The sequence below is a fragment of the Varroa jacobsoni genome, unplaced genomic scaffold, assembly GCF_002532875.2.
Source record: "Varroa jacobsoni isolate VJ856 unplaced genomic scaffold, vjacob_1.0 scaffold_365, whole genome shotgun sequence".
NCBI lineage: Eukaryota > Metazoa > Arthropoda > Arachnida > Mesostigmata > Varroidae > Varroa > Varroa jacobsoni.
In genome coordinates this window covers 15,141-28,390 of record NW_019213267.1, presented here as the reverse complement: position 1 = coordinate 28,390, position 13,250 = coordinate 15,141, and the positions used below count along the sequence as shown (strand labels likewise).

The following is a 13,250-nucleotide window of genomic DNA, read 5'->3' as shown; positions in this document are numbered from 1 at the left end:
AACTTAAATGTACTAAGTAAACACTGCATTTACACATTAGATTATATAAAAATACAACGTCTCGTATCTAGATTCGTTTTTAATATTCCTTTGAATTTTTCGCCACCAGAAACTTCCTTCTCTAATAAGGCTGGCCTCGGTACTTTATGCTACGTACACTTCCTAAACAATTTTTATCACAGCCCGTGTATGAGAATCTTTCATTGCAAAAGCTAAGTAAACCAGACACGAAACCCGGCTACCTAAAACTCCCTAGACTCTAAAGCGCACTCCGTATCTTGTACGCGGCGCATACAACGAGTACACGGTGCCAAAGACAGCGCACCGGTCAGACTCTTCCTGCCAAAAACAAACCAGGGACTTGGCAGTCGCAAGGTCCAGCAGAAGCAGCAGCAAACTCAAGCTAAAAAGAAACGACGCTCCGAAGAAAGCTGGGCATAGCAGGAAAACGTACTCAAGACTTCTCTGAATCCCTAGCTGCTTGCTGTTAACCCCCGTCGCTCCTGCCCGAAATCCCTTCTCGTCTCCGCTATCGTCACCCCTCGTTAACGAGCGCAGGCTTCCTTCGCTCGTCCACACGTTTTACGCTACTACCGCGTCGACGTCGACGTTTCCAAGTCCTTCCCATCCAGTTGCCCTTTGTCCGGCCCCCCCGGCCTTTTCCCGAACTCTTAACTCATATGGCCCCGTGCTTTTTCACTTGCTCACGTTACCCCTATTGTCCCTATTTCATGGTAGTACAAAAACCACCATCTGGTCGACGCTTCGGATTCTTCGAAGCAGCGTCAAACTGCTGCTTCTGTTTCTTCCTCGTCGTCTTTTACGTTGCGAGGGTGTAACGCGGCCGCAACATTGCTAGAGTGGTACACACCAGCCGCAGTAGCAGAGATCTTAAATGGAACGCATGAGTCCGGCTACAACGTCATGATGGCACTGACTCACCCATGACCTGGCGGGGAGTACGATCGGTTCAGGCCTATGTCCCGATGGCAACAAACGATAACCGGCCTTGAGCCTCTACAGCAGGGAAAGAAGGCGGCGCTAACAACGTATAGCGTTCGAGGGTTCCGCTGGGGCGGCGCATGACTGGATTTTGCTGTTTCAAAATACAGGTAGTTATGTTCAGATTCCCTAAGCAACAGCTCGGCTCGACGTATGTTTGCTAAATAGTGTCTAGCGGATAGGTATGGCATCCAAAGGCAATGCCTGGTTTGTAATATATTTAGCTATGTGTAAGTTAGTTTAAATATTGGGGGGTGCTGTTCTAGAACGCCGAGAGCTAATGATAGTTAATGCGGCCGACAGCAATGCTTCGTGGGGCCGTTAGTACGGTACCTTTTTTTATTAGTAACAAATAATTGTAACTAGATATTGTTCAGCCTGACAGGAAGCACGCGTTAACCGTGTAGTATGAGTTAAGTAAATCAGTTGAGCGTTAGAAATTTTTTGTCCACTAGGAGCCACTCTATGAACAAAGTTTTTGCATACTAGACGATTCAGGAAGCAGAACATTTCCTTTGATAGCCTATCATTATTAGCTAACGCAGTAAGATATTTTTCACGCTGCAACGAAACGTCCAAGGCTAGTTACTGGGTTCTTAAGCACACTGTCTCAATCGGTTACAATACGAAGAAACGTTGAAAAGCGTTTATTCGTGTCTTGCGATCTAATCTAATACCGTCTAGCCATGTACGGTATTAGATCAAGTATCTGCAATCGTAAAAACGTATTTATATTTGTACTTTAAATGTAATGCCAATTGCCGAATTTCGTGTGTGTCCTCTCCCGAAAACATGGACATCAGAGCTCGCCAGCCGAGCCTGCCTTATCGCGATTCCCATTATGTCGAATTAGGTCATCATCGACACTGTTCAATAAACTTGCTTTCTTTCCTCACTCAATCCTTTGCCCTGTCGTCCCGGCAAACCAACCTCACAAGACAGAGTCTGTTCTTCCATCCCACCTCATCTCACTCTTGGTTATCGCCAGCATATCACGAAACCCTGTTTGGCTTCGGCAATCAGCGATTCGGTGTGGCATCGTACAATGACAAGGTGCGAGGCCCTCACGGCAGCGGCTGCCTCTTGCGGCCGACCAACAGGTGATCGAGTGTGATGTCGCTGCCACCGCTGTCTTCGCAGGATGGCCCAAAGAGGTGTTGCGTCGCAAACCTTTTCCCTGACTATTTTTTTTCTTCTCAACGCTCTCTGACTGTCTACGACGATCATATCAGCGACGCTTGACTTTTCTCGGCAACGTCTCCTTTTCCGGTACATCCCTGAAGACCCGACTTCCCTAGTCTATAGTTGCCACATCGTTCTATCCTTCTTCGCTTAGCTTTCAGGGGGATTTCAGACGCTTTGTTCTGCATTGTCTATCGCCTGTATGCTCTTGGATCACCAGTTCTTGACGGCGTGTCGTTTGCCCTGGCTTATTGTTGCCTCGTCATAGCGCCACCGTCTCAGTCAAGGTCGGCACCGTGATACCGCAGTAAGGTATCCTATTACCGGCGGAACGAGCTGCGCAAGCCGAATGGGAAAAAGGATCCAGGAACAACGCAACAGGAGCGATCGGAAGAGATGTGTTGCTTTTTATTTGATACAATCAGAAAGAGAAGCAAGGCAAGCTGACTCGCAGCGGGGAATAGGGAAGCGTCTCTGATTGAGTTCTCTGATCTGTACAAACCCCCAACAAAACGACGCAGTAGGAAAAAAGCTGCATTGTTGATAGTCATAACGTAGCGAACGAAGTAGGGTTATATCATAGGTGTTTATTGAGTGCTACGGGGTTGGTAGAGTTGCACTATATATTTAAGATTCATTTTTGGTCTACTACCCTACATAACGAACAAATAGATGCAGTCTAGCACTTGAAGGTATGTTGACTAAGTGTACCTTTATGTTTGGTATAAACGAAAAAGCAGTCGTCAAGGGCTTCAAAAACAGTAGTGGTCCGTTGAAGATAATAACACAATCTCAGCATGCGAGACCATAATGCAATACAAAATTCAATATATTAGAGAAGCATAATATTATAGGTATGCCTGAAACTAATCGCTGTACGAACGTGTTGTTATGGGCTGCTTCTTGAGAGTTCTGGTTAAAAAGGCAAAAATGGTCTAATCGAAATGTGGCAAGCAAGTCATAATTATCTAACCGTGATTGAAATCCGTGCGTATTGTTCGGACGCAGATACGTGGAAAAATAAGCATTTCATGCCGTGGGGTCCCATAGATAGCAGACGATCGATTCGAACTTAAAATAATTTCGAAACGGCATGCTTCATGAAATGGTTAAATTTTGCACAACTTATTTTTTATGAGAAAATAATATATTTTCGTATATATTAGGTACACTCCACTACTGTCACTGTTAAATGTATGTACTAGGTATATTAAAGAAAGAAATAGACAAAAAAAGAAGTTGGATGGAAGGAGAAGATGGCAAAAAGAGGTTAGCTGGATTAGTAAAACTGAGGACATTAAAATAAAGAAACTCTTGCAAGATCCCTTTAACACTGTAACATAATACGTTTTCTATTTAGTCGGTAGATTACAACCTCTGATTGTTTATTGAACTTATAGTTTGGGCGAAAACAATCTATGCCCTCTTAGACAATCTAAGATAACTCATTTGATATATTTTTATATTTAATGTAAAGTTTACTTTTTTTTTTTATAATAATAATTTTCTTTATAACATAGTATATCATTATTTTTGCATACTCTTAGCACTCATTTAAAGTCTTATTGCAGTATTCTTGTGTAGTAAAAAATTTACCTAACAACATTAAGTAGAACATATATTTTTGTAAAATCAAAAAATGTATTTGAACTTCTGATAAAAATTATAAAATTATACTAATTAAGTAATTTTTAATTGTCTTAATAATAGATTTAATGAAATTTAAAGTATTTATAACAGAGTTAGATCAATTTTAAATATTTTGTCTTCAAATTTAAGTACTTTATATTAACATCAAAAGGTGCCCATACATCTACAACGGAGAAGAAGAGTTAACATTAGCGCCGAATACTTCTTCTCAATTAGATGCGATAATTTATTTCAATCAAATGAACAATGTTTTTTTATTGAGTTTTTCTATTGGTGCCTCCTGTAATAAATAAAGACCTGAGGTATTTTCTATTTCATTCGCCTGGAATCTCTGATCATTGATCGCATAGCTAAGGCTTGCAGAGTTCATGTCGATTATCAGCATATCAATTGATAACAAATTTCTGAAGTATACCTTTCGGTGTCAGCGTTCTGCAAGGATATCAGTTCGCGTTTGTTTCAATCGTCGGTAATTTCGCGGATCGCTTGGCTCACTGATTTTTAACTAGAAGGTTCCATACGCCACGTTGCTTATGCTGGCGCTTTTGGCAGAACTCTCTTATACACTAACGTATCTAGGCACAATCTTTTTCTATTTTGTCGTCCTCACCGTGGAAAGTTTCTCCAGCCGTTTCTGTGGGGCGTACTTGTATGGCCGTTCAACACGGGAAAGAGAAAGGTCCCGGCATTCCGAAAGGCCAATCTATTCCACAGTAATGGGGTAAGGCGTTACAAAGCTTATGTGGTCTTTATTTGGACACGAATGGCTGGTCGGCCCTGGTTCGATGCGGCCTTGTTCTGGGTAGTGAGTGCATGGGGCTTGACTCCGAGATTATTGTTCACAATCACGATTTAGCAGTTTGCTTCAATTCCCTACGAAAGAAGTGACAAACATCTTTAGGGACACAGTTGAAGCAATTCTCATTAAGGCGTTACCATTTAGGACTTAGTGGTGACGTTATATTTTATTCAAATGCTGCTTGTACGGTGCCATGGGCACTGGTTAGTGGAGGGAGGAGGGTCAGCCCGATGAAAAAAGTATCTATGCTGATAGACGTTCGCGGTTGAGATCCTCTGTAAGTTATACAAAAGTAACAGCTGGATATCAGCGGCTGAATTATACTGTCGTTGACACCTCGAGAAACTCTCGACTCTAAAATCAATAAAATGCGTGAATTTTATATTCATATGCTAAATAAGGCATCATAAGCCTTCAGCATATTTCAACATAATATGTATTTTAAATCAACATTGCCTGGCTCGTGTATTTTTAATGGGTCACTCCCTATGTAAGTATGTTAGCTGTTTCATTATTATTTGTGTGCAATTGTTAAACTTAAAAAAAATCTCATATTCTGTCGTCATTACAATAACCCTGTGTGATCTTCGCATCATAAACATGTAATAGTAGTCCTGCGATCAAGATAATGCAGAAGGTTCGCCACGTGGCGGGTAACTATCATGACGCTATCCTGTTACCCATAGACAATTTTTGCTCTATAATGAAAATACGATCTAATGTTAGAGTTCGAGTATATCTAATCCAAGAACTGTTCAAAGAAATTTTCGTATCATATTATCTATTCTATCATTGAAATGGATATTTCACTAAAACTGTGTTGCTTAAATCAATGGCGTTGAAACAACGGTCGAACAGTCACAATTCAGTTATGATTTCATTATCCACCGTATATTAGTTAGTACTGATCGAAAATGAAAACCGTTCAGATCCCAAATTTCTTCCGTGCGCCACCTTATCTCAATGCCGGTTATCAGACCAAGCATTAGCACCTTTAGCGCCGCTAGCCCTCCGAGTGATTTATCTAGCACAGCAGTTTCTTTCATCTCGAATCATACAATTACATACACAGCACGATATATACATTTTCTTTCTTTTTTAACACCAAAAATCACCCAGTCACAATAAATCAGTGACACTCACCAGTACACGTCCACACGTCGCTAGGTTTTCTCAATACTTCGATTCGTAATCTGGGATCTATAAGATAAGATGTTCTCGTTCACATTTTTGCGAGCCGACCACATTCCGCAGCGAAGGTTTTTCCCAATGTTGTTGTAACCCCCCTATATTTTATTGCCTTGAAACGTTGAAAGTAATATCAATGTATAGCGATGCACCGTCGTCAGTGCGAGAACATTCGTAAACAACAAACGTCGGGACACACGACGCGTTGCCTTTGGGGTGACAGAGTTGCAACGAAAAGTTCCAACCACATAGGCCGCTGCTATAGCAGTCTTTTCCGCCGCCGCTATCGCCCCTACCGAGCTTTTCCAGACACATCGGCGAGCTGCCGAAGGTATGGCATCTAGGCAACGCCGCACTTTACCTGTCCCACCGATAGAAATAAAACCGATTTCACTATTGTGCTGGTATAAGGAGCAAATAGGAACGATGCAGGTTCGAATATTCGAGGATGTTTAGAATGCCGGCATTGGGAAGTGGGCAAACAGAATAAGGGGTATTGAGGGTCTGAAGGCGGGGGTGCATATGCAAATATTCAACTCTGCTAGCGGTAACGAGAGGCTTTCAAGGTATAGGAAAGAGACAACAGAGACTCAGATGGCGTTCGGCGTGGGCGATACAATCGAACACTACGGCCACTATTTGACCAAGAAAGCAGTATCTGACTTACAGTGCTGCTCACACGACGCCCGTCACTACAGTGGACCTGCATTCGTCCTGCGTTCATTTTCATATTGCGGCCGGTCTACCCGTTATTGTAGTTGCGTAATCGTCACTTAACGACGCGTTCGCTTCGCTTCGATGATACTCTCTCTCTCTCTCTCTCTCTCTCACATACACACACACAGACTTGCACACTCTCTCCCATCGGGACTTACGAGACCAACTGGCTCTAATCGAACGAAAAGCCACAGAATACGTATGGTGTGCGAGTCTTCCTATACGCCACTCTTTGCCCCACCTTTCGATGTCTCAGTTCATATTCCGATCTTCCCTCAATGCCTAGAGCAGACAGCAAATAATACACCACCGTAGATCGCGTTCGCCCGACCGGCCAAACCATTTCACTTGCCTCGTGCATATTCAATGAAATTCTCACCTAGCCTCGCCGTAAGAGCCAGTTAAAGACGCGAAATAAAACCGGGACAGGAATTGCCGAGCGTGCATGCGCGGCAAATTCAAATGTGAACACATCATCATTATGTGTTAAAGTATTTGTAGTTTACTGGATCATCTTCTTTTGTTTTATTTGAACTGTTTTTCTTCACAAAAGAAGTACACGTGCTTTACCATTACATTGGAGATAACAAAAAAATAATAGGGAAACGTAAATAGAGAGAGGGGAGAGGGCAGAGGACACGTTAATAAATAGGCCACATGGAACGAATGACATATCTAGACAGATATTCAGCTCATTTTTAGATAACATTGTTTGATGTGAGACCCGTAGTTTTACTAGACCCAGGTTTATATATACGCTATCATTTAGAGAATGGCATGTTTGTCAATACCTGGTCTTTTATTTCGGCTTCTCCCTAAAACAACGGGAGTTCGCCGTTGTCATCTTGCAATTGTCTAGTCCTACGTGTACAGGCGGAAGGTTTGAAACGGAAGTGCGAGCAGTCTCCCTTCGGCCTATGCGTGCCTAAAAAATCACTTGTACGGGATATAGGTCATCCCAATCAAGCGCTGCTATCTGACTACGAAGCAACTACAGCCAATAATGCAAAGAATGATAATGGTGCGTATAATCAATTCTACCGGGTTTAGCCTTCAAGCCAATTTCATTACTGATAGTCAGACCTAGCTTTAGCCTATAATAAAGCTACCATGGAAAAACTCAATTCACAATGGCAGAACCGATCTAAAAGCAAAAAGCAACGTCACATATGAAGTTGGTACGTATTACTGCAGTTAAAAAAAAAACGCGAACTAAAATCTTTCATCGCCATGGCAAATGTCTTAAGGTTGGACCCGCTTTCCCTAAGTGCAATTTACGTCTTAATAGCTAAAAACGGTAAATGAAATGTGACAATGAGTTTCAAATTATACAGGTAGCTACTATTTAGAAGTCATATATTTACATAGGACCCAACCATATGTGCAAGAAATAGTATTTTTCGTGTTTTACGTCCGGTACTTAAATTACTGGGCATTTCTCCACACTGCTCGTTTCCAGCACGAAACGAAGTGTGTCTGCGCCTGGATTCGAATCTACCACCACGTGATCCTAAATTAGCACGGAAGCACATTACTTGCCGCGCTATCGCGGGAAGAAGTGCCAGGGTTGCTGGGCCACTGCGTTGTCATTAGGACCACTGGGTCTCCCAACTCAACCGGAAATAAATTCGGGGAACGGAAAGTTACCCGAAAGTAAACATGTGAATATTTTCTTAGTTGTTTACATAACACACTAAGATGACATCTAAAATTTCGTTCTGTATCGGAAAAACCGTATGCCGCGTCTCGAAGACGTATTCTCTTCTTTGTACTCGATTCGTGTTAACTCCTAACTATGCTGTGGGACACTGTAACGTATTGGCACACTCTTTATCCCCTTTCCAAGCTCTAAATGAATTAGATCGGGTTCCAGCTAGCAGACTTCTTTTCCAACATTTAAAGGAACGCATGCGTAGCATTATCGATCGATAGCATTGTCGGTATCACCAACCTGTTATATAAGACTATTCCTATCATTTTTGGCAAGAAGAGTTTAATGCTTAAAGAGTGTTTCGGTTAGTCCGGAGTTAAAGTTCGGAAACATTCAATTAGTTTCGATAATTAATGGGGTCCTGATAAGTTGTTGTTGTTGTTGTTTATTCGTAGAGCTATAACTGGGTTTCATGCAATGAAAAAGTCTCAATTTAAATTGTTGCGCGTATGGACCAGGAAAAAAAAACGCTCCGCTCGATTGTACGAAGAAGCAGAAAGAAGGTTTCAAGATATTGTACGGCAGTCATTGATGACTGAAAGCTATAACGCCTGCGTATCGGTAGCTGAAATTGTGTCGAATGGCTTTTATATAGAATAACAGAAGTGTTCACAGAACTTACGCATTGCTAGTCCACAGGTTTATGCTTTAAAAAGTTATCGGTAATAAAAGTTCCGTTACCCGGGCGACGTCAGGAGTAACTTGAATCAGAGCTCCCGTCTCAAATAACTGTAAATATGCGTTTTAAAATAGTGCGACCCCTTTTTGCTTAACGTGTGTCGTTACGGTGCTTTCTGGACTATTAACTGCCATCAAAAGAACGAGGCTACACGCAAATAATAGTATAGTCATAATATAGAAAAAGCATGTGGTGTGAAGAACAAGTGGCATAGGTAAAGTTAAATACGCCCCTATGCTCGGTAACTAGAACGAAATTGCACGAGTGAAACGTACAGTTTAACGATTCTCCGTTTAATGGTTATAGAGGCCATATCTTCAGCCTATAAATTATACTCTATTGATGCACGTACGCTGCCCACGAAGTACGTTTATTGGAAAATCAACCGATTTCCTATCTAGGTTACGACAACGGTTAGGCTTAGCTTCGTTCGTAGAAGGAGCCGTAGAAGCTTTGGGCAATTCTACCAAGTCGAATTGTAACAAGGGAGATTTTAGTCAATGGTAGGCAATTATCAGGACTGATTGGAATGACTTTATGGGCGCTAAATATTTAGAGCGGTTGATTCTCAGCCGGGATCTTTTGTTAATTAAGTGCTACTCGTGAATATCGAGCTGTTCGATGTTGAACGATCTAGGCTTTAAGGAGCGTTCCCACATCAATTCCTATCGAGTTGGAGAGTGGGTGATCGCGTTCTGCCATTGCTCGATAGGGAAATGTACTATGGATCGGTCAGGTAAATGCTTATTCTGTGATGGTGCAGTCGTGACGTATCTGCTGGACTTAAGTACCTACGGGCTAGTTCAGGCACGAAAGACAAAAGATTCATCCTCTGCTGCACGACGCTGGTCGCTTGAATCTATGCACAACGACGGCATTGGACGTAAAATAAGACACCTTTATTTCTTATCTATTTGCTTGAAGCACTTACGAAGAAAGAAACAGGAAAAGAGCGCGAGATTCAGTGACGAGAGCCCTAACTCGAAAAACCGCTGAATCATCAAATTTGAAAGACTGAAGGACTCTAATTATTCACTCTTATGACACCGGCCAAATCCTTCTATGCTGTTCACTGCTAACAAATCAGCATAATGCATATATTATAGAATGACCATATCATGTAATGCATTGAAAAAGAAAAATCGTAATTAATAGTACCAAATACGTCTACGCTATATTTTATATAATAGGCAGAGGATTGTAAGGCCTTACAAGTCAGCCATTTTGTGCGCCTCGAGTCGTGCATCCCCCTGCTGTGTGTGATCTTATGATTGCTAAGCTAAACGCTAGATGCGGTATGGACATTGCTCGAAGATTAACGATTTATTGCGAAATTAATCAACAAAAAATAGGCCCACTACACAAATAAGTCTTTGACAATATGAGGAAATTTGCGAAATTTTACAGAGATGGCTCAGTTCAGGTACTCGAGTCTTTTATAGCGTTCTTCGTCGTCACGACGGATGAGGATGTACAATAGCGTAAGTTTAGTTTGTAGAACCTTTAAAGATCTTAAAATATGTCTGAAGCCTTTGCAAACAAAAACTTCCTCGCACAACCTTATTATCCACGGTTTCAGATTAGGCAGCTTTAATGAAATAACGTTGTGAGATTATGATGAACAACTGATAATGCCTTGTCACAGGTCTAAGGGGTACTGTACTGAGTCGCACGAAGTAGAGCGTAGTTTATTGTGTTTTTAGTATTCTACGATTCTTTTTTATTATCTGTCATTGTACCTCATTTTTCATTTTCAAAATCCACTTTACTTTCTCAGATACGACGGCCACCTACTCCTGGTACGTCCAGGCATCCACACATTGTGATCACTCCCAGTCCCCAACCCGTGACTCCAACTTCCCCATCTCGCCACCTTCATCTTTGTATGGCCGTCAATATCATGCTTATATGCTTCTTTAAACCGGTAGGTAATTTCCGCTATTTTTCTCCTTCGCTTCGTTCCCCCTACTTGTGTCCATCCACCTAATGGTTCATGAGGGACCATCGACTAATGTGGCACGTCCCGATAAGTAATGACGCGCCTGGGACAGGTGATCCCCGCAGACTTTTTGTAACTTCTGTCTCTCATTCTGCTAAACATATTAAAGCCTACTTCACGGCTGCCGATATATGTACATTCTTTTTTTTATTGTTACAAAGATATTGCTCGTTTTAAGCCGTAAATGAGGCTTATATATTTTTCAATGGCTGGCTATAATCGTCCTAGCTGTTGACAGTGCAGGTTTCCGGGACGATAATTTTGCCAGGCGGCAGCAGCAGCTCATAATGCGGCATTCCTTTCCAGTCCTACTACACACAAAGCACATTTTTTTTTTTTTTGGCGTCAGTCTGGCTTTGCCACAAGTTGTAAGGTACACTTTCTAATTTGCACATTATTTTATGTAGTTCACATCCCAACACTTGTGATCAGTCGCTTTAAAAATGGCCTGATTTTGGTGGATTTCTGTAACGTCTCAAGACAGAAAGATTCATGTAGATTCCTTTACGTCAACTCGTGTAGGGCCCAAATATCGAGCTTCTTTTTTCGTAGCCAGCTATCTTTAAAAAAAAAGGTTTAAAACAGCTTAGTGATAGATGTTTAGTTCTCAGGCGGTACGATGGCTAGTCACACGTCGATATTGGAACTTTTAGAAAAATTTCGTGAACTTCATCACCATTTAAAACACTACATTGTATGAGCTCGAAGAGTTTTGTTGAATGGCATAAAAATGGTGCCAGGGATTAATGAACGACATGATATCTATCACAACTTCCCGTAGATCTGATAGTAATGTTTATGGGAACCTGATTTCTTGAAAAATCTATGATTAAATGGCAAAGCGAATACCAACATGCCTGTTTAAACGGTTCGTCCCTTTCCATATATTGTTCCTAATCGCATCTGTAGCACTAAAAATCCCCATCAATCTCTGCAAATTTTTGCTTTTAGCTCCAAAAATCGGGCTTGCGTTGCTGAACGCTCGAAGCGAAGACGTAAAGCTTCGCACAGCAGTAATGAGTTGGCTAGGCGAATACGCGAGGCAATTTTATATTACTATATGTGGTCTCAATGCTCTTCAGAAAAAAGAGGTTTTGACGCAATTTGATTGTTCGAGATTCTTCATTGTAAGATTTTCCCAAATTACGCGTATCCCATTCGTTGCGGTCGGGGCCACCATGAGGTTGAATATGCTCACAGCGGTTGTGAGGAACAAGCCATGATTTGATTGACCATATGGCCAGCACTGCCCTTTTGCATTTTTCGGTGACGTGCGCAGTGAAACCTCTGCCGTTCGGGGAGAAAGGCGATCCCAAATACGGACACCGATTTGCATAGACATGAGGCGACCTACCGAAATACAAGGTGTAAGTGGTCGTTGTCCGTACTCCACTCCTAAGCTTCATCGTCCCTGTCTCGGTCAGATTTACGATCAGTCCCAAATCTGTGACTGCCGTATGGAACCGGGCTAGAGATTGCTACACATGATACCTGTGCGATCCGCTTATCACCACGTTGTGCATGCATACAAGATAAGTTCAACTAATTTTCTTGGCCCTTTGATTTGATTAGAAAGGCCTTTCAGCAAGATAAGAAATAAAAGTGAACTTAGGCTGTAGGTCGGAACCAGAATCATTTTCTTTGTAACAGGCAGGAGTTTGACTGCTTCGTTGCTGATAGTAATTTTGTTTTCCTGCAGAATCCTGGCACAATCACAGAGACATTCACTCCGACCAGCGTGAAGACAACCTTGTTCCTGGGCGCCGAGTTAAGGGCTGCCTTGAACACACCGTATAGCAGATTGCACAACGTGGCAAGTGCCCTCTGACGTTGACTATCAGGATCTTGCACGCTGTTTCTGTGAAGCATTTTTTCCGGTGCCTAGATGTTGCCTGGTGCTGGAGAGCAGCTTATAAGAAACACTTTCGTTTGCTATTACTCGTTATGATGATCGCCGTTTCTTTTAAAGATCACTAAAGGGACAGCATCTCTTCACCAGGAGTGTACCTACATGTACATATTTATTAAATAATGGCATCTAGGACGGTGTCAGAACGACGGCGTATTTGAGAGTTTCGTTGCATACCCTAAGTGGGCTGCGGGCTTTCTTTTTCACTTGAAGTCTTGTTGAAGGATATCTTTTTATATTGGAAACTCTTCCTCCTTATTTGCCGAAGCGAAAAGAGGTATTGGACGTGGCATCGTATCCCTTGACACAAACATCCTCGAGAAATGATTTATGAATGCCGTGGAATATCACCTTAGATTAGTGACTTTAAAGTCGTTTACCTACGGTCTGTACTTTTTATAAAGCCCTATATAT

General features: G+C 41.9%; 2 long non-coding RNA genes across 4 annotated transcripts in view; one reads left to right on the top strand and one right to left on the bottom strand.

The window, feature by feature from the left end:
• Window positions 1-3,506: 3,506 nt before the first annotated feature.
• LOC111259755 (uncharacterized) lies at window positions 3,507-6,659 on the bottom strand. Of its 2 annotated transcripts, XR_002679826.2 has the most exons (3): window positions 6,489-6,659; window positions 5,777-6,182; window positions 3,507-4,908 (listed from the first exon to the last, which is right to left on the bottom strand). It is a non-coding gene; the product is annotated as an uncharacterized LOC111259755 (long non-coding RNA). The 2 variants fall into 2 exon arrangements; XR_015310728.1 differs by lacking the exon at window positions 6,489-6,659 and having other exon boundaries at window positions 5,777-6,478.
• Window positions 6,660-7,219: 560 nt separating this feature from the next.
• The window catches only part of LOC111259756 (uncharacterized), a 7,257-nt gene continuing 1,226 nt past the window's right edge, over window positions 7,220-13,250 (top strand). Inside the window, exons 1-2 of one of the 2 annotated variants that reach the window (XR_002679827.1) lie at window positions 7,220-7,559; window positions 10,706-10,852. This is a non-coding gene — a long non-coding RNA (uncharacterized LOC111259756). Of the gene's footprint in view, window positions 7,560-10,331; window positions 10,410-10,705; window positions 10,853-13,250 lie in introns of those variants that run through there. The other variant, XR_002679828.1, reaches the window with a different exon arrangement.